This window comes from Muntiacus reevesi, chromosome 12 (assembly GCF_963930625.1).
Source record: "Muntiacus reevesi chromosome 12, mMunRee1.1, whole genome shotgun sequence".
Classification (NCBI taxonomy): Eukaryota; Metazoa; Chordata; class Mammalia; order Artiodactyla; family Cervidae; genus Muntiacus; species Muntiacus reevesi.
In genome coordinates, this window is record NC_089260.1 from 22,790,647 (window position 1) to 22,813,556 (window position 22,910).

Genomic DNA, 22,910 nt, shown 5'->3' on the forward strand with positions numbered 1-22,910 from the left:
GCAGGACAAGCTGGAAGAGCCCTAGAGCTGAGGTCCCTAGAGGCAGCTCTCCAACGAGCTGGGTGGGAGTTGATGCATGTAGACACCGGGGTGAGTAACTCTCAGAGATGAGTTCTCTTCTTACTCCCAGAAATGCCCAGCTGGGTGGAGCTCAGGTTGCCCACGTTGGTAACTGACTTTAGCACACACTCTTTGCTGGCTTTCTTCCCCTCCCTGTCCCATTCCCTCACTCTTCTAATACTTGGATTAACTCCCAAATAAACTGTTGCTTGTGGTCAAACCCTTGCCTTGGGTCCTGCTTCTAGGTAAATCTGTTCAGGGTACATTATTAGGGACCCTTGCTGCCTCCCACCAGAGTTGCCTCCAGCAGCTCACGTCAAGCTGACATTTGTGGTCTCATTTGCCTGACTTCCGTTTATCTCAATTAGTTCAGAACTCAGGAGAGTAAATCGTTTATATTATTAGAGCTTCTTCTTAAATCCCATAACTGGTACTTTTCTACTTCTCCTAGTTTCTTTGAATTTAATTCTAAAAATATAAAATTAAGCCCTAGCAAGCAAACATTAAGTGAATTTGGCTCACGACTCACTCTGTTCCTGCCAAAGACATGAGGAAAAAAATATATTCTGATATATGACAAGTATATAACTTCTGTTTTGTTTACAATGGTATAGTCTCATGACAAGTTTAATATTCTTAGCCTAGAATTAGACAAAAGTTGCTTTAATTGACTGTATTGAATGTTTTAATTTTTTTTTTCTGTTGGATAACTGTATTTGTCTCATTGTTCTACCTTTATTTGGTGATTTTCTCAGGAAACTGAAAACATAGTAGCATATGGCTCTTTGTTTATTTGTTCTTAGAGTTGAGTCAGAAAGATTTACAAATGGGAGCTTGTTGCTGAAGTTAATTCAATGTGTAAATGGGTTAATTATTTAGCCTTATCTCCTCATCTGTAAAATGGATGTGGAATTATTATACCTACACAATAGGAAAGCATAATGTGGTAAAAATATTAATTTTTATTTCTTCAAGGATAATTTTGTTTTTGAGGCAAAGAGTGGTAGCTAATTCTTGAGAATATGGCTAATTTGAAAGTACAGGTGAGGCCCCCACAAGAAACAATGACTTCATGATAGAAAAATATGTAATTTTCTAGAAGGTACCCATCTGTTCTAAGCATAGTATTGTAATTTTAGTTCTGATTGAAATGAAGGGGAATTGATTTTTTTCGCTTGATTCTTTGTGGCAGTCTCAATTCCCTAAATAGGGGTACCTTTTCTAAAATTGGCAGTAAGAATTTGAGCAAGGTTATTTGCATGGAGAGAGTGGATAAGTCAGTAAAAATTCCCTGGGATTAATCAAAAGTTGTGTTCCTCCAATAGCTGTCCATTTCCTGGGATGCTTGAGTTGATCCCAAGTGGAAATGCATGTGATGGCCAAGTTTATGAAAATAATTTACTGTTTGCTCTGTATCTGATCTAGGCACCGTTGTTTCTTTCTCCCTTGATGAGGCGTTGGTTAACTAAGATAGATGTTCTCTGATAATATGAGAAAAATTGGTAGTTCATTTATCATGGTCTTCATTAACAAATTTTTTTGGTAATTTTTGTATTTGAAATTCCCTTTATTATCATTACTTTTCATTATTATTATTAAAACATGTCCAGAGTGTTATCTCCTAGTGTAAATTTAGACAAGTTTTCTTTTCTAAACACCCAAACTTGATTTTATTTTCCAGCTTTCACTGACACCTGGTGGCCTCTAGGGAAGGAAAGCCATGCCAGGTTTTCCTTGAGGCAGTAGCCTGGTGTCTTCGGTATAATGTGTTCAGATCTCAGAGAATCTTTACTTTCTCATTGAAGCAGTACATCCTTCCTAGAGCCCCTGCCATGACCGTCTACCTTCCATATCGTGTTTCCAGTGATGGATTTCCTTTGTTTGCTAAGGATTTTCATTATCAAAATTTTTATTTTTGCTGAGGTTAAGTTTACTTTCTATTTTATATGGCTATTAAACTTCTCCCCATATTTCTTCTGCTTTCTTTCTTTAATAGAATCTTGCTGTTGTTATTTTGGAGAGCAGTTGAGACCAGATGACCCATAAGATGCATTGATATTCTAGACTGTATTGGGTCTGCCTTTTCAATTGCAGGATTTTTGTGTGTGTTTAGGGAGAGGAGGAATTAGAACAGAAGAAGGCAGTGTTCACTGAGTCTTTTTTTTTGCCCTGGGGTCATAAAGAAACTGTCCTGGAGATTGAAATTGAGTTGGTTTAGAAATGGCCAATTGTAAGCCCATTTGTATTCTAGGATACTGACCCTACCTCTCCTCTTCTGTAAGTGTTAATAGGTAAAAAACTGAATCAGGGAAAACAAATAATTTTTAAATAAAGAACCAGTAATTTCCAAAACTGAGGATTCCTTGGTTGGAAGTTAAGGCAAAATTCCTACTGCTTCCATCTGAATCTAGACCTTGCACTAGCCTTGGAGAGAGTTGAGTCTGCAATGCAGACAGTGAACTGACTATAAGCTTTGTAGAGGATCTTGGTTTGCCTTAATTCCATGTTGGCCCTCTTGGGTAGCAAGACTCTAATAGCCTTGGGATAGGCTTTTGTCTGACACTAATGCAAACCAAAATGAACACTCAGTCATGGTTCACAGGTGCCCAACAATAATTTTTTGTCTACATACAAACTTCACGATTATTACTGCATCTGTTTAAACTTTATTCTAGCAAATAGAATATTTGACACATAGGGTAGAAATAGTGGAGATAATAGACAAGAAGCCGTATGGCTAACGACTCACTAAGGTATATCAGAAATTGGTGTTAGTTTGGTCTTCCTTTAAACACTTTCATGGTCAAGCAGAATCTTCAGAGTTGGTTTTTGGACCAACTGCCGGCTTCCTGAATAAAGTAAACTTTTTGTTCCTACCAGAAAGAAACATTCATGTTAGTTTGCAAAGTGGAGGGAGATTGATGAGAATTTAGTCGCTAATTATGTCGAATTCCTGTGTGTAAATGAAATTGACTTAATAGGCACTAAAAAAAGTGCTATTTGAAAATTCAAGGAGGATCTGAATAAAGGAAGAGTATGTGACTGTTTCCTGTGGAAGCACACTTCCTACTAAAATTACTATCTCATCACAAACTCTCCACGTGCTCAGCACCATGCTATGGGAACTCCTCAGTCACTTTCCCCTTTAAAGGGTATATGAGAGTTCTCCAGAGAAGTTCCATCAATAGAATCTATACCTACAGATATATCTGAGGGGATATGTTATAGGAACTGACTCATGATTGTGGAGGCTAAATCCCATAGTCTGCCATCTGCAAGCTGGAGGCTCAGGAAAGCCAGTGGTATAATTCAGTCCAAGTCTGAAGGCCTGAGAACTAGGGGAACCAATGATGTAACTACCAGTCTGAGCATTAGGCCTGAGAACCTGAATGGTAAGTGCAATGGTATAAGCCCAGGAGTTCAAAAACCCAAGAATCAGGAGATCTGATATCTGACAACAGGAGAAAATGGGTGTCCCAGCTGCAAAAGCAGGAGGGGAGGGTGAGAGAGAAATGTTTACCAGCTTTCTGGGCATCCTTGAGCCCAGTGATGTTAAAATTGAAAATTAACTGTCTACCTCCTGGTAGCTACAATGGTAAAGAATCTGCCTGGGTTTGATCCCTGGGTCAGGAAGATCCTGGGAGAAGGGAATGGCTACCCACTCCAATATTCTTGCCTGGAGAATTCCATGGACAGAGGAGCCTGGTGGGCTACAATCCATGGGGTCATAAAGAGTTGGACGTGACTGAGTGACTAACACATTCAGTGACACTTAGCATATAATTCTTTTCCTCTCTTTTCATGAGAAATAGGATTAACAAACTGTGCTAGTTGTTTATTCTTCTTAAACAAGTCACTGTAAAATATATTCTGTATATTACACAAGTGGAGAAAATGTAAATTGTGTAAACATTTCTGAGATTAAAATTGTCCAAAATTCTGCATGTTGTTTAATGACTCTATAATAGGTTAGAAAGAGACTTGCCCCTTTATGTCTCAAAACAAGTAAAAGAGTTGTGATTCAATAGAACAGCTGAGATCCAGGTGGTATTAAAAGGATGTTTAACACTGCCTCACTTTTTGTAGCCAGCAGTTGGTCAAGGCCATGAGGTTTGGCTGTGGGTTGTACACGTGCCTTAGGAATCCTGGATCACTCAAGTGGGGGGACACACAGCGGGCTCAGAACAGGGGCAGGGCTGGTGTTTTCTGGGTAAACAGACAAAAAGGAATGGTAGAACCTGCCTGGCTGGTCTAATTGTCCTAAGTTTCCATCTCACTGTAATTAAAACAATGCCAAATCAAGTCCTACCTGTAATGGGGAGACGCCTCTAGTCTCGTAAAGCTCCAAATGTCTTGGGTAAAAAGATTTGACAGGTCCTGAAACAGTGCTGGAGAGACACCCTTGGCAAATGCCTTGTTTCTGCGACAGCCCAGTGTCTGTCTGTCTGTTGAGCTGCTATAATACCACGAAGGCAGAAACTACACTTTACTCATCCATGAGTCCTCACAACTGACACATCAGAAGACACACAACTGAGAGATAAATGGGCGCAAGTTAGGGTTCTGTGGGGAAAGAGTGGGAGTTGAATCTAGAAGGTTAGGGTGATGATGGGCAACTCATGAAGGATCTTGAATGAACCCTAGCAACTGTGTGGTTGATTTTAAAAGTAAAAAAAAAATTTTAGTTAAATATTTGAATCTGAAGCTATAATACTTTGAAATTCAGGTGGTGGTTTAGCTACTTAGTCATGTCTGTCTCTTGCAACCCTCTGCCTGCCAGGCTCCTCTGTCCATGGGAATTCTCCAGGCAAGAATACTGGAGTGGGTTGCCATTTCCTTCTCCATGAAGCGCAGGAGAGGCACGTGATTGGAGAACTATGGTCGTGTAAACTATGGTTTGCAGAGAACTAAATCTCTGTGAGATTTAGGAGCTTATCTAACTCCTAAATGATATGATAGTGTTTCCAAGAGTGAAGAGTTAAGAATGGGTTTTTTACCAAGTCTCTCAATGTCAGGTGTTCACGGGAGCTTTTGGCCAGAGTAGGATCATCGAGAATTCCTGTCTGCATTCTTGGAGTGCCCAAAGTGCCAACTGTCTGTGGTTTTGATTAAAGATAGATCTATATGCCTCACATGCCAGACTTGCAGGCTGTGGAGTTGACTTTCTGCCATGAAATGTTAGCAGCCCCGGCTTTTGTGCTGACGCACACGGATCATCCCACAGCTGGGAGGAGGCTTCAGGGCTGCCTGAGAGCAGGGGAAATATGTTTGTTCAAATAGCCTAGGCCTTCAAGCCACTAATTGTCTAGGGAGGCGTTCATATCCTTGTGTAAAAAGCATCCTAAGAGACCTATTAAAACCTTGTTAGGGATGGCCACCAGTCTGGCTACTTTCAGCTTATTACAGTTTGAGAAGGCTGGAAAAATTCTATACCAGGAAAGGCCTGGCCTCCAAGGAAAGAGGGGTAGACAATTTAATCAAGTTCATTAATGAAACTATAAATAAAAGAGAATGTCTGATAGATGTTTAATAAAAGAGAATGTCTGATAGATGTTTAGGTGTCATATCAAGCCTCCATGTAAAAGAGTGTCACAGTAACTTTTTTTCAGATCAATTAACCATGTTGCTTAAAAGTCATCAATGGTTCTTAATTGATTCTAAAGTAATGTTCAAACTCTTCAATGTGATGTTCGAAGCTCTTCAAAATTTGTTTTCAAATTTCCTTTTCATTGTCTTCATGTGACTCCTCCCATCTGTTTGTTCCCCAACCTGTAGACACTCGGCCGAATTTCACACCTGTCTAGCTACTTCTACTATGTTCTCTAAAATAATCTGCATTTAAAAAAAATTGTGGTAAAGTATATATAACAGAAGGCTTACTGTTTTAACCAACTTACAGTGTAAAATTCAGTGCATTAGGTATGTTGATACTAGTCACTAGTCATTGTACAACTGTCATCGCAGTCTAGTTCTAGAATTTTCTTTATCACTGCGAAAAGAAGACCATACCAGTTAAGTAGTCACTCCTCATGTCCTTGCACCCTTCCCCTCCAAGCCCTTGGCATCCAATGACGGGCTTTTATCTTTATGGATTTACCTATTATGGGTATTCTATACAAATGGAATCATAGAGTAAGTGGTCTTAGGGTGTCTAGCCTCTTTCACCTCACGTAAGTTTTTCAAGGTTTATTCAAATAGCAAGTATTGGTAATTCATTTCTTTTTAAAGCTAAATAATACTCCATGGTATGGATTTATCTCACTTGGTTTATCCATTCATCCGTTGTGGATATTTGGGTTATTTTCACCTTTTGGTACAGTGAGTAGATCTGCTATGAAAATTTGCATACAAGTTTTCTTTTGTGTATATATACACACACACATACACACACACCTAGGAGTGAAATTGCTGAGTCTTGTAATAGTTTTATGTTTAGCTTATTGAGGAGCTGCCAAACTGTTTCTCTACCATTTTATATTTCCATTAGCAGTGTATGAAGGTTCCAGTTTCTCTACATCCTTACCAACAGTTATTTTCTATTTTTTATTATGGCCATCCTAGTGGGTATGAAGTGGTATCTTGTTTTGATTTGCATTTTCCTAGTGACTAGTGATGGTGAGCATCTTTTCACGTGGTTGGTGGCTATTTGTATGTCTTATTTGGAGGAATGTCTATTCAAGTCCTTTGACCATTTATAATTGTCTTTTTGTTGTTTTTGTAAGAATTCTTTCGATATTCTATATATTAGACCTTATTAGATATATGGTTTGTAAATATTTCCCCTCATTCTGTGCATTGGCTTTTTCACTTCCTTAATGTGTCCTTTAATGTATAAGTTTTCAGTTTTGTTGAAGTCCAATTGATGTATTTTTTCTTCTGTTGCTTATGCTTTGGGTTTTGTATTTCAGCAATCATTGACAAATCCAACATCACGAAGGTTTTCCCCTCTGCTTTCCTCTAATAGTTTTTCTTATTTGGATCTTTGGTCCATTTTGAGTTAATGTTGTGTGTGTTGTACGGTAAGGGTCCAGCTTATTCTTTTGAATGTGGATAATCAATTTTCTTAGCACCATTCATTGAAGAGACAACCCTGCAGTTTTGACATTTGCTTGGAATGCTTTCAGTTTTGTTTTTTTTGAAGTGAAACATGTTTTTCCCTGATCATACTGTCTTTCTGGCCATACTCTCAAATAGAGGACCTTTCCCCCCTAGTTTCTCCTTCTCGTTGATCCTGGGAAAGTCATTATATGTTGAGCTTCCATTTTATCTGCTTCTTTCTCAGTGTTTCCCGTAAACCCTTCTTACTGTCTTTCTTTGGACTCCCAATTATTCACTTAATGCCACTTTCTCACCATCTTCATTGCTATTCTCTACATATTCCATCTTATCTGAGGACTCCAACACTTGGGTATAGACAAAGACTTCTCTGTATCACTGTTTTCATCTTTGTAAGACTTAAAGCATTGTATTGATGACTGGCCTCTTCATTCTTCAACTGTCACAATGCCAGGAACTTGATCTTCCATTTTCACAGCCATAATTAATGAGGCCACAATTTAGACGCATAGCTCTTTTATGGAAACAGCTTCTTTTATGTGGTAAAACTCTGAACTCCTCCTCAACATAGCCTCACTTCTGTCTTGTGTTTTTTTTTTTTGTTGTTGTTATTATTGTTGAATTTGATCTTAGCTTCTGCATCACTTATGACCTTTCTGCTACTCCTAATTTTTCTAAAACAACAGATATAAACATTACTTTTAATTTTAATACAACTTCAATCTTTCAGAAAAACTATGAAAATACTACACTCTGTACTTCAGATTCACCCCTTATTCACATGCCAGCTCTTTTGCGTTATCATTCCTTTTCTCTTTGTGAATCATTTAAAAAATAAGTTGCAAATCATCCTTTATCCTAAATATTTCAGAGTGCATTTCCTAGAACAAGGACATTCCCTTGCGTAAGTACAGTAAAATGATCCAAATCAGTTTATTTACTACTGAGTATTATTTCTCATCTAATTTATATTCTATATTCAAAGTTAATTTTCCAATAATGTCTTCTTTTTTCCTTCCATCCCAGTATTATGCATTACTTTCAGTTTCTCTGTATCTTCAGTATCTTTTAACCTGAAAATGAAAGTAGCTCAGTCGTGTCTGACTCTTTGGGACCCCATGGACTATAGTCCATGGAATTCTCCAGGCCAGAATACTGGGGTGGGTGGCCTTTTCCTTCTCCAGGGGATCTTCCAAACTCAGGGATCGAACCCAGGTCTCTCTCATTGCAGGCAGATTCTTTACCAGCTGAGCCACAAGGGAAGCCCAAGAATACTGGAGTGGGTAGCCTATCCCTTCTCCAGTGGATCTTCCCAACCCAGGAATCGAACCAGGGTCTCCTGCATTGCAGGCAGATTCTTTACCAATTGATCTATCAGGGAAGCCTTTAACCTGGAACAGGTTCTCAATCACTTTTGTCTTTCTAGACCTTGATGTTTTTTAAGAGCGTGTGTGTGTGTTCTAAGTCACTTCAGTTGTGTCCCACTCTGCGACCCATGGACTGTAGCCCTCCAGGCTACTCTGTCCATGGGATTCTCCAGGCAAGGATACTGTAGTGGGTTGCCATTCCCTTCTCCAGGGGATCTTCCCCACCAGGGAATCAAAAGTGCATTTTTTTACGTCTCCTGCATTGGCAGGCAGTCTTTACCACTAGCGTCACCTGGGAAGCCCCGTTAATAATTGTTTTGACATTCAGACTTCCCAAGATGTGGTCAGGGAGGTTTCTTCATGCCAGTTCTTGTGTCCTCTGGGCATAACTCCATTGTTCTTTGAACAGTTCCTTACTTTCTGACAAAGGAAGATGCTGTAGATTTACCTTCTACTTTTCTTATTCTGTGGTTTCTGAGAAACCCTGATTCCGTCTTTGTGAGAAATGGTATTTTGAAATCAAGATATATGTGTGTTCATTGTTCCTCGGGCGCCAGTGCTTCTGTGTTTACTCAGCGGAAAGAGCTGTGTGTGTCTGCTTGTGTGTGTTTCTGTATTTATTTACTCTGTCATTTATTGATCTATGTCAAATACCCCAAGTTCTTACTAATACTGTTAACTGCAATTTACAGTTCTCCATTTCTATATTTGTAATTTATTCTCCAACCAACCAGCTAGTGAGAAACCTGGCTCATTATGCTCAATATATTGTCCTACTTGCTCAATCCTGCAATATATACAAAATAATTTGAGATTTGCTAACACATATCACTGAACTGGGTAAAGGAGGAAACCTTAAAACATGTGAAGAAATTTGGAACTCTAACAAAACTGTACTGTAGGCCTGAACTTAAGTGCTTGGGCTGGACTGAGAACTTATCTAGAATTGACCATCAGCAGAAATGAGGCTATATAATTAGTTATAGAGAAGAGGCCTATATATTTTCATACTCAAGCATGTACTTAAAATTCTAATACAGTTATAATAACTTACATATTTAATTTAAAATTAGTGTGTAAGTATCTAAAAAGATCTGGTCTTCATCTCTCTATTGTTGGATTTTGTAAAATACAAAAACGCTCTAGGAAAACATACTAAATCTGGTATAAATTAATAATTTGTACATAAAATCTAGTAGAATATTTAACTGTCCAATAAATATTTGAGTAGTAGAGTATTTAAATGATCGAATAATCTTTGCTCATTTGGTTCAGTGTTATTTTTTGGTAAATTTCTGAATGTAGATTAATTTGTGTTTTAGTGAAGTTTATTTTATATTGTCTTAGTGGTAGCAAACTGTAGCCTGTGGGGAAAATTGGGGCATGTTATCTATTTTTGAAAATAAAGTTTTATTGCAGTATAACAACTCCCATTTTGTTTATATATTGTCTACCATTGCTGTTGAAACAGAAAATTTGGCTTGCAAAGCCTAAGATGTTTATTATATTACTCTTTGTAGAAAAAGTTTGCCAAACTCTAGACTAAGATTAAATCAAAGCAAAGTGTATTTGTAATCTTGCTTTCACATTATTAAGTAGAGATTGTTTTATTTCCCTTCGAGCATATTTAGGTCTTATTTCATTAAGGCATGATGCTTTCCAAACACAGTGCTTGGAACGTTGCAAAGAATGAATGTCCTCTAAGAAATGGAGTATCAAGGAGAATATTAATTCTAGAACTCAAGCTGACATTTATAGCTACATAGCAATTTTCTTTAGCTTGTTATGAAAATTAAAATACTTGCTACAGTAGCTAGAAAAGAACATCTGCTATTTGGTTGAGAAAAGTTCAGTGAAGTATTTCTTCTGTCACTTTGACTTCCATATACTAACACCATCCCAATGCAGTACAGATTTCTGCTCTTCAGAGTTAGTTTGCACAGTGTTGATGTTAGTTAGACCTAGTGGACATTATGATGTACAGACAGGAAAGTGTGACAGTGCCTTCCTATGAAATGACTGGATACCTTACGAAGATCAAGTCCATATGGCAAACACTACATGTCAGGCCTGATATCCTATTGATTTCCCTTTATCTAATATTAAAATGTATTCTTAACAAGCATCTTCTATTCAAGCTGGATTCATTTCTTCTTGTTTGCTCTATATTCTACTCCCATTTTTTTACTTCAAAATATAGGCTCTTCCTTATAGCCATGAAAATACTCTTGTAAGGGATTATTGGGGTGAGGACCAGAAGTCCATCTTTGGATAGAGGCTCTGTAAGTAATAGTGTCTCAGACTGGACAGGATTGAAATCTATATTCATTTTAGAAAAAAAGACAATGTTTGAAATAATAGAAAAGGAAAAAAAAGGAAATATTCATACTGCCTCCCTACTTTCCCACTGAGTTACTAATTTTACACCTTTTGTATAAATACCTTTTTACAAATTTTCTGTGTACACATTTTTTTTTCAATTTCAAAATAATTTTACTAGATTTTCCTTTTTTTCTTTCACACTCTGTCTTCCTTGATTAGTCTCTTCATCAGGTAAGCCCATATAATTAAGTTTGTTTTCTCTGTGCTTATAGAATCATCTGTTGACCCGAATACATGTGTGTGTGTGTGTGTGTATACAGCTCAGTCACTCAGTCGTGTCTGACTCTGAGACCCCATGGACTGCAGCACGCCAGGCTTCCCTGTCCATCACCAACTCCGGGGCTTACTCAAACTCATGTCCACTGAGTTGGTGATGCCATCCAACCATCTCATCTTTTGTTTTCCTCTTCTCCTCCCTTCAATCTTTGCCAACATCAGGGTCTTTCCCAATGAATCAGGTCTTAGCATCAGGTAGCCATAGTATTGGAGTTTCAGCTTCAGGATCAGTCCTTCCAATGAATATTCATGACTGATCTCCTTTAGGATTGACTGGTTGGATCTCCTTGCAGTCCAAGGGACTCTCCAGAGTCTTCAACACCACAGTTCAGAAGCATCAATTCTTTGGTGCTCAGCTTTCTTTATAGTCCAACTCTCACATCCATACATGACTACTGGAAGAACCATAGCTTTGACTAGATAGACCTTTGTTGGTAAAGTAATGTCTCTGCTTTTTAATATGCTGTCTAGTTTGGTCATAATGTTTTTTCCAAGGAGCAAGCATCTTTTAATTTCATGGCTGCAGTCACCATCTGCAGTGATTTTGGAGCCCAGAAAAATAAAGTCAGTCACTGTTTCCCCATCTATTTGCCATGAAGTGATAGGACCAGATGCCATGATCTTAGTTTTCTGAATGTTGAGTTTTAAGCCAAGCTTTTCACTCTCCTCTTTCACTTTCATCAAGAGGGTCTTTAGTTCTTCACTTTCTGCCATGAGGGTGGTGTCATCTGCATATCTGAGGTTATTGATATTTCTCCCAGCGATACACATATGTATGTATATATGTTCATGTGTATATACATATAGACATGAATGTATACATTCAACAAACTCCAGGAGATAGTGAAGGACAGGGAAGCCTGGCATGCTGCCGTCCATGGGGTCACAAAGAGTTGGGCACGACTGAGTGACTGGACAACAACAACATCTGTTCACAGTAACTATTTACAGAACTGAGACCACATTACACTCATTTTCCGCATCTTGCTTTTTTCCACTCATGGTTCTTGCAGAAAGTCTACCAGCTCATTTGTTACACCTGTGCCTGTTACTGGTGCTTACTTTATTTCTACTAGAATATGCTGTGATTTCAGCTTCAACCCTGTAGTTCAGTATGTGCTCTTCCCAGCCCTGGAGGCTCCAGCCAGGCCCCCCTGCCTGGGCATGGGAAAGGGATGGCATGAGAATGTTGGAGCGCCTTGCTCCAGGTTTGGCCCAAAGCTGGCCCACCCGAGGTCCCCCGTCCCTTCCTCTCCAGGTGGCGGAGCCACATCTATTTCTGGGGGCAAGAGTGGTTTTGGTTGTGGAAGGGAGACGAGGTGCCCGTGACCACAGCAGGTGTGGGGACAGAGTCCAGGGGGGCAGGACTCCTCTGGGCCGTCAGCGGCCAATGGTGGGCCTGTTTCATGGACACACAGTTTTTATTTTTTAAACATAAAAATTAGGTGGCACCATTTGTATTGTAATGTAATCCAGTCATGAGTATCTTTCCATATTGAGAAACAACAACTAGTGACCGTTGATGCGTTTTCTATACCTGCCACAAAATTTGAGTAAAGCATCACTCTGTCCTTTGATCCTTTCGTTGATTCCAGGTTTTATTACTATTCATGATGCTGTGAAAAATATATGTATCTAAGTACTTGATCAAATACTTCTTTAGGTCAATTATAAGATCAAAAGATCTGAACAATTCTGATGCTTTTGGTACTTATTACCAAATTGCCTTCTGAAATGGGCATACCATTTCATTTTCTCTGGAGCATAGGAGCATGCCTGTTTTCAACACCATTACCATGACCAAGTTATCTAATTTAGTGACTTTTAAATTTTTTCTTGACTATGACCTGAGTAGGAAAAAAACACTTTATACTGTGGCTTAGAATGCATACATTCATATACACATAATAAATACATATACATAAACACATATTTAAGGAAAATGACATTTATGCAAAATAATGCTAATCACAACTGTATAAAATGCATTTGATTCTTTTTATTCTATTTCATTTAAACAAATGCTGACTGAGATCGACCAAGTAGATGTCATAAGTGATATTAAACTGGAAGAAATGGTGGAATTTTAGGGTAAAAGAAATATGACCTAAAAAGTATTCTACCAGCCAGAGCAAAGGTCTGTAACAAGATGAAATTTAACAGATATCGTGAAGCTCCTCAATCTGCATAAACCCCACCACCAGCACCTGTGTCTAGGCTTTCCAACCACACAACACTCATCCTGCCCTCACGTGCTAAAAATCTTTTGAACTTTCAGATGTTCTTAATGGTTTCCACTCTTGATTCATCACAAAGTTTGCCTTATTCTCCTCAACATGCTCCCTGAGTCTTAAAAAAAGCCCGTATTGGTGATGACCCTTCCAGCATCTAGCACCATTCCTCAGCCTTCTCACTTTTAGGCGCCTTCAAATTTAATTCAGGTACCCTTCTCTGTCCTTAGAATTATCTTTTATCTCATTATTACTTTTGTCAAATGTCATTCTGCCCCTGAGTATCCATCCTTTCACTTTCTCTCTTCCTTCTATGTGCTAATAACCTTCATACAATCTTCTCTGCTTGACTCTTTCCTTAGAATGATGTTAAGATGCTCCCCAAACCCTAACTCCAAGGGGCTGTGTTTGGTCCATCAAATGTGCTTGGGAATTTCTGAATTTTAGGAAAAGACATGGGTGTTCCCTTCTCCCATCCCTATCATCCTCATGAAGACCTTCATGGAAGTGGACTTTACTGGCTAACTTTGGCGGAGTCATCAAAACCTGACTTTGCTCTTGATCCTCAGAGCATATCATGTATTGCCTCCAGAGCTCAGGATTACCACCCACTTGTTTCGCACTCGGTAATAGCCAGTGGTTTACAAACTGTGATCAGGAGGCCCAGGAGTTTCATAAAGACCTTTATGTGCCTGAGCACGAAGGAGAGAAACTAGTGGGGGCGCGGGGAGCCTCCAGAACTCCAAGTCCCTGCAATGAAGCTGCCACACTTTAAAAACTTTTTATATGCCGGGCTTCCTTCTGAAATATACTTTAACTCTCCACAGCATTTCCAATTCTGAATGATAAGAAAATAAGAAAATTACCCCCAAATCATTAAATACGTTAACAATTATAATTCAGCAAGCAGTATTAAAAAGACATCAAGTCCCATTGGGACTTTTGTGTTGTTCTATTAACTCTCACATAGGTGAGTAAGTGAATGGCTGGAGCAGTCTTTAAAGGATTGAGAGAGCTGACCCTGGTGGGTCTTAGCCTAATAATAGCATTGAATTTTACATGGGCAGAGAGCAAACCAGATGTTTCGTTTTAGGTACCTGTCATTTCCTACTACAGCATAAAATAAGTTGAGTGGAATTGGCTTTAAACTTGTACTTGGTCCTGTATCCAATGCTATTTCTCTGCCAAGTAAACGGAAATCCACTGCATTTTCTCCAAACAGCCCATTCCAGGTTTCTACAGCATCTCCCACCAGAGTTGGGGCTCTGAAGGTTGTTCTTAGCTTTGTTGTCTGTGAGGGTCTTACAGAGCCAGTACCAAGCCCCTAATTACAAACTGCTCTCCATGGTGGCCCCCAAATCTGGATTACCGCTTAGTTATGAGTGCAGCTCTGAATGTAGAACAGTGCGTGTAATGTGTTAGTCGCTAGGTTGTGTCTGACTCTTTGCGACCCCATGGACTGTAGCCCACCAGGCTCCTCTGTTCATGGAATTCTCCAGCCAAGAACACAGGAGTGGGTTGTCATTTCCTTCCCCAGGAGATCTTCCCAACACAGGGATAGAACCCGGGTCTCCTGCATCTTTACCATCTGAACCACCAGGGAAGCCCTTGAATGCAGAACGTCTGGCTTCAAATACCAGTCCTGCAGCTTCCTAGTTGTGGGTCCTTGGGCAAATTAGATCACTCTGTGAAGAAAAGAGTTTTGATAAGCGTAGTACTTGGCACAATAGTACTTGGGAAATAGGGATATCATGGGAATTATATATACATAGGGCACTTAGAAAAATGCATGGTGCATAGTAACATATTTATTTATTTATCCATCCATTCATTTATTTATCCATCCATCCACTTATTTATTTGGCCGCACTGGGTCTTAGTTGAAGCATGCAGGATTTAGTTCCCTGACCAGGGATTGAATCCGGGCCCCCTGCACTGGGAGCGTGAAGTCCAGGGAAGTCCCCTGGTGGTAACTTCTGAAGAAAAGTTTGTTATTCCCATGTAACTCTAATTTACTCTGATCTAAGTAAGATAGAGATTTTACTGTAAGAGAAGGCTATAGACCTTGTATTGCTATATCAAAGTAGAAAAAGTGTGAAGATAAAAACTATTCACACATTATGTGGGAAAATATTTCTTTTTCATTTCTTGATGCACATGAATGTATGATGAGAATAAACAGTCAGTCTGACATGTTGTCTAGCTTTGTAAATGACAGTATCTACTCTGTAGAGATGTTTTAGAGTCTGACGTGTTCTAAACGCATCAAACATTTTAACAGGAAAAGTCCTTATTTTGATGAGATAAATGGCTTTTTATACCCACTGATTTCCTCTTCATTGTCACCACTTCTCTTCTTCCTCCACTGTCATTGCTAATAGCTTTTTAATGGAGTTTGCCACAAAGTGCTTCCACATTTAGGAACATAAAAAGCACAGAAGCATGTTGAAATGCAAGGAGAAATTGAGATCATCGAGTCCAAGGGGCCACATTTGCTGGTTCCTCTGCTTGCCCTGGAAATGAGAGGTGTCAGTACAAAGTAATACTGTTCGTAAGGACCCAGGATACTGGTGATATCCTGTGACAGAGACCTGAAAATGCTGGTCCTGATTCAAACTTGGCAGGTGTTCAGTGATGCTGTTGAGTAGATTTTGTTGTTCAATCACATAGTTGTGTCTAACTCTTTGAGACCCCATGGATTGCAGCATGCCAGTCCTTCACAATCTCCTGGAGTTTGCTCAAACTCATGTCCATTAAGCCGATGATACCATCCAAACATCTCATCCTCTGTAACCCTATTCTCCTCCTGCCTTCAGTCTTTCCCAGCATTAGGGTCTTTCCCAATGAATCCTCTCTTCACATCAGGTAGCTAAAATATTGGAACTTCAGCATCAGTCCTTCCAATGAATATTCAGGGTTGATTTCCTTTAGGATTGACTGGTTTGATCTCCTTGTTGTCCAAGGGACTCTCAAGAGTCGTCTCCAACACCACAGTTCAAAAGCATCAATTCTTCAGTGCTCAGGCTTCTTTATGGTCCAACTCTCACATCAATACATGGCTACAGAAAAACCATAGCTTCGACTAGATGGACCTTTGTTGTCAAATTGATGTCTCTGCTTTTTAATATGCTATTTAGGTTTGTCATAGTTTTTCTTTCAAAGATCAAGCATCTTTTAATTTTGTGGCTGCAGTCACCATCTGCAGTGATTTTGGAGCCCCCCAAAATAAAGTCTGTCACCGTTTCCACTGTTTCCTCATCTATTTGCCATGAAGTGATGAGATTGGATGCCACGATCTTAGTTATTTTGAGTGTTGAGTTTTAAGTTAACTTTTTCACTCTCCTCTTTCACTTTCATCAAGAGGCTCTTTAGTTCCTCTTTGCTTTCTCCCATAGAGTGGTATCACCTGCATATCTAAGGTTATTGATATTTCTCCCAATAATCCTGACTCCAGATTGAGTTTCTTCCTGCCCAACATTTCTCATGATGTACTCTGCATATAAGTTAAATAAGCAGGGTGACAATATACAGCCTTGACATATTCCTTTCCCAATTTGAAACCAGTCTGTTGTTTCATGTTTAGTTCTAACTTGCTTCTTGATCTGCAAACAGGTTTCTCAGGAGGCAGGTCAGGTGGTCTGGTATTCCTATCTCTTTCAGAATTTTCCACAACTTGTTGTGATCCACGCTGTGAAAGGCTTTAGTGTAGTCAATGAAGCAGAAGTGGATGCTTTTCTAGAATTCCCTTATTTTTTCTATAATTCAGTGAGTGGTGCCAATTTGATCTCTGGTTCCTCTGCCTTTTCTAAATCCAGTTTGTACAACTAGAAGTTCTCAATTCATGTAGTATTGGAGTTTAGCTTGAAGGATTTTGAGCACTATATTGCTAGCATGTGGAATGAATGCAATTGTATGGCAGTTTGAACATTCTTTGGCATTGCCCTTTTTTGAGATTGGCATGAAAACTGACCTCTTCCAATCTGGTGGTCCCTGCTGATTTTTTCAAATTTGCTGTCATATTGAGTGCAGCATTTTAACAGCATCATCTTTTAGGATTAGAAACAACTCAGCTGGAATTCCATCACCTTCACTAGCTTTATTTGTAGTAATGCTTCCTAAGGCCCACTTGACTTCACATTCCAGGATGTCTAGGTGAGTGGTCACACCATAGTGGTTACCTGGGTCATTAAGATTTTTTTTGTACAGTTCTTCGGTATATTCTTGCCACTTCTTCTTAATGTCTTCTGTTAGGTCCATGCTGTTTCTGTCCTTTATTTGTGCCTATCCTTGCATGAAATGTTCCCTTGGTATCTCTAATTTTCTTGAAGAGATTGCTAATCTTTCCCATTCTATTCTTTTCCTCTATTTCTTTTCATTGATCACTGAGGAAAGCTTTCTTATCTTTCCTTACTATTATCTGGAACTCTGTATCCAGATGGATATGTCTTTCCTTTTCTCTTTTGCCTTTTGCTTCTCTTCTTTTCTCAGCTATTTGTAAGGCCTCCTCAGACAATCACTTTGCCTTGTTGCAGTTCTTTTTCTTGGGGATGGTTTTGGTCACTGCCTTCTGCACAATGTTATAAACCTCCACCCATAGTTCTTTAGTCAGTGTGTCTATCAGATCTAATTCCTTGAATCCATTCGTTACCCCACTGTATTATCATAAAGCGTTTGTTTTAGGTCATACCTGAATGGTCTAGTGGTTTTCCCTACTTTCTTCAATTTGTCTGAATTTTGCACTAAGGAGCTCATGATTCATGATTTGAGTCACAGTCAGCTCCTGGTCTTGTTGTTGCTGACTATCTAGAGCTTCTCCGTTTTTGGCTGCAAAAATTATAATCAGTCCAATTTCTGTATTGATCTTCTGGTGATGTCCATGTGTAGAGTAGCCCCTTGTGTTGTTGGATGAGGGTGTTTGCTATGACCAGTGTGTTCTTTTGGCAAAACTCTGTTATCCTTTACCCTGCTTCATTTTGTACTCCAAGGCCACACTTAGGTACCAATAAAAACACTTCTGTGTCATCAGCTGATCACAGGCTGTTCCATGTACTCAAGCAATCATGCCACGTTTTTACTTTCTAGAGTCAGAGGTGACCTACTGAGTGCCATATTTAAGTATATTGTTTTCAACAACTTTTTATATGACTGGATATCTCCGTTCCTATTTATTCTGATAAGGTGTGTGCAGGTATTGAATCTTGAGCTTTGGCTCTTTTAAATGCATGCACTGCATGTTGCCACCTTTCTGGGTAGCTCTGTACCATTGGAAGAGGTCATAGAGATCTCTGTTGTATTGGGTTGACCAAAACATTCATTCATTTAGGTTTTTCCTTTCCCTCTTATGGAAAACCCCAAATGCACGTTTTGGGCAACCCAACATTTGGCAAGAAGAGTAAGCCTTTTAGGTGGAGTGCTAGTTCAGACTTGGACTCTAAAAACCATTATTTTTGTCATTTTTTTGTTTGCATCATCAGATAACATGATCCCCTTTGCTCCTGCTTGAAATCCAACTAGCTGTAGCTGTAATGAAGTCTCTCCCCTCACTGATCAGCAGGGTGATGACGGTGTTTAATTCTTTCTCTGCTATACATATTGGTTTCACACAAAAACTGAAGCTATAAGGGAAAAGACCAGTGAGGGAGAAAAAAGAGAATAGTTTATAGTGTTTGTGTTAACTGGGGTTATTTTGGTTGAAAAGAACAGAAACCATCTAAAATGAATTTCAGGCAGAGATTTCTTCATAAGAACACTCAGTGAAGCATCCCAAGGACAGGAATGCTTATGTGCTTCAGGAAAGGCAAAATTCAGGAACCTGAACCCTTGTTAAGACCCTGATTTTTCTTTCTGTTCCTCACTCTGTATAGATTTACTGTTTGCTCTTACTTACATGATGGGATACGGTCAGACACAAAGAGCTCCCAGGCTTTGTAGACACAGAAGGAAAGGCTGTCTCTGAGTCTCTTGATTCAGGTCTCAATTTCTAAGGAAGGAAACTCACTAACTAGCAGGCAGATGACGTGTTGTCACATGACAGCTCCTGCAACAACCACCCAGGTCATGAAGGGATCAATTCCTAGGAAAGGAATGCTGGGCACATGCTCCCAGAGACAATCATTTTGGATATTTTACCCCAACTTTTTTTTTCTCAAGCCAGTTTTGAATTAATCTCTGCAAATTTCCATTGCTGTCACCTCCCAAGTTACCCATCTGAAAGAAGCGAAACTCCCACATGCCCTAACGCCACCTCACTGGGAGGTGAAGGAGATGTCAGCATCAGGGAATTAGGGGAAGGAGTCTGCTATTCCACGTTGGTGTCTGTTGTGTTCATTTTTCTGTTCCCATCCCAGCCTCACCCTTATAGACCTACATGTTCCAGAACTTTTAGCTTCCTCTCTCCTCTGATGGTTGTGGTTGCCTTTCTGTGCACGTTTTTCACTTCTTGAACCTTGAGTTTTTGACATGAGAAATGATTTCCAGCAAAATAGTTGTGTTATTTATTAATGAAGTTCGACATGGCTTGTCAGCTTAAATGTTAAAATTGTAAATTTCACCTGTATCATATCCCATGTCCTCTGGTGCTAAATACCACACATGAATTTCTGCCTGAAATTCATTGATAGACCGTGGTATATTAAGAAACTGCTTGTTTTACTCAGGTTTTGAAAAATGTTTGGAGGAAGCCAGGTTATTCTTGACTAGTATAAAAAGGATGAAAATGTAAGTTTTTTGAAATTTGAGAGCCCACCTTCTCAGAAAGCTATTAAATCCTTTCTGTGAGAAGTTCATCCCCTGGGTGATCTATTGGTTATTAATAGTGACAGAGGAAGTGTGGTGAGTGTGGGTTCAGCTTGTACAGGGTCCTAACTTGATTGCTTGGGAAGTGAATGATGAGGCAGGAGGATTTTGCTTTTTCTGTTTTCCTACCTTATATTTTTCTTCGATTTTCTCCATCCCTTCCACAACTTTTTTTTTCTGCTTGTTTGCTTCCCCCCAGCTGTCCACTATCTATAAAGCATGCTGTTAGGAGGATGAGGCTCAGATGGTGAAGATCCACCTGCCAATACATGGGATCCAGTTTTGATCCCTGGATAAGGAAGATCCCCTGGAAGAAGAAAGTGGTTACCCACTCTGGTATTCTCCTCTGGAGAATCTCATGGGCAAAGGAGCCTGGTGGGCTACAGTCCACAGGGTCACAAAGAATCAGACATGACTGAGCAACTAACACTTCCACTTTCTTAGGAGGGTGGGGTAAAACATGCCTCACACAAACCAAAATCAGTTCAGTTCAGTCGCTCAGTCGTGTCTGACTCTTTGCGACCCCATGCACGGCAGCACGCCAGGCTTCCCTGTCCATCACCAACTCCTGGAGGCCCCACCCTCCTGTTCCACCCTTCTGGGCCATCACAGAGCCCTGAGCTGAGGTCCCCGTGCTATTCAGCAGGTTCCCACCACCTGTCTAGCTGTCACTGGCCCCAGGCTATAGTTAACGGTATTGTATACCTGAAATTTCTATGGGGGTGGATCTAAGTGTTCCCACCACAAAAGAAAGGTAACTATGTGAGGTGATGATTGCTAGCTATTTTGAAAATGCAAATTTTAATCAGGAACAAATCTAAAAGGAGACGGTGATGGAGAGGGTTTCCACCACCGCACCTGTGCACGTCATCCACCCCAGTGTTCCCTGCTTCTGCCAGTATCCCTCTGGGTTCTCTGACGTGCGGGCATGGCAACCCACTCCAGTGCTCTTGCCTGGAGAATCCCCACGGACAGAAGAACCTGGCGGGCTGCAATCCGTGGGGTTGCAAGGAGTCCGACATGACTGCGCAGCTAAGCACACCACTTCTCTTTCCTCTTTCACCCGTATTAATTTCTCTGTGATTTTTAATTCTTCCAAGTAAAAGCAAGAATGTACTTGCTGGTGAACTACATTGGTAAGATATTCTGTGGTTATAATTTAACATGAATACTAATATCGCTTCTAGACTGTGGACAGCTCCGACAGGATTTATGTGACCAGCCTCCCGATTATTACCTGGTCTATGGTGGGTGACCAGTAGTGCTGGTTACCTAGACTATTTTTTTTCTCTCACTTTTTTGAGGGGGATGATTTTAGATTTACAGAAAAGTTGCAAATATGGAGCATTTCTATGTTCATCACCCAACTCCTTGGCTTATCTAACAAGCTTGGTTCATTTGTCAAAACCAAGAAATTAACAGTGATACTATGCTACTAAATAAACTACAGACTTCTTTCAGATATCACCAGTATTTTACATTAGCGCCTTTTTTTTCTGTTCTAGGACTAAATCTATGACACCATCTGGGATTTTGTCTTCATGTAATTTTAGTATCCTCTAATATTGAATACTAATTTTTAAATTTACCCTTTACAATTTTACTTTTAATAATTAATTTATGATAAGTGATATGGAACACAAGGGACATAAACATATGAATATACAAAATAAATGATTACATCATTTTCCAGTGATTCTCATTTTGTTGAAATTAAGACTGCCTAGTATCAGTATAGAACCAGAGATCAAATTGCCAACATCCGCTGGATCATCCAAAAAACAAGAGAGTTCCAGAAAAACATCTACTTCTTCTTTATTGACTATGCCAAAGCCTTTGACTGTGTGAATCACAATAAATTGTGGAAAATTCTGAAAGAGATGGGAATACCAGACCACCTGACCTGCCTCTTGAGAAATCTGTATGCAGGTCAGGAAGCAATAGTTAGAACTAGACATGGAACAACAGACTGGTTCTAACTAGGAAAAGGAGTATGTCAAGGCTGTATATTGTCACCCTGCTTATTTAACTTATATGCAGAGAAACGCTTTGCTGGATGAGGCATAAGCTGGAATCAAGATTGCCAGGAGACATATCAATAACCTCTGATATGCAGATGACACCACCCTTATGACAGAAAGTGAAGAAGAACTAAAGAGCTTCTTTATGAAAGTGAAAGTGGAGAGTGAAAAGGTTGGCTTAAAGCTCAACATTCAGAAAATGAAGATCATGGCATCCGATCCCATCACTTCATGGCAAAGAGATGGGGAAACAGTGTATATTTTTGGCTCCAAAATCACTGCAGATGGTGACTGCATCCATGAAATTAAAAGACACTTACTCCTTAGAAGGAAAGTTAAGACCAACCTAGACAGCGTATTAAAAAGCAGAGGTATTACTTTGCCAACAAAGGTCCATCTAGGCAAGGCTATGATTTTTCCAGTAGTCATGTATGGATGTGAAAGTTGTACTATAAAGAAAGCTGAGTGCTGAAGAATTGATCCTTTTGAACTGGAGAAGACTCTTTGAGAGTCCCTTGGATTGCGAGGAGATCTAAGCAGTCCATCCTAAAAGAGATCAGTCCTGAGAGTTCATTGGAAGGACTGATGTTGAAGCTGAAACCTCAATACTTTGGCCACCTGATACGAAGAACTGACTCGCTTGAAAACACCCTGATTCTGGGAAAGATTGAAGGTGGGAGGAGAAGGGGATGACAGAGGATGAGATGGTTGGATGGCATCAC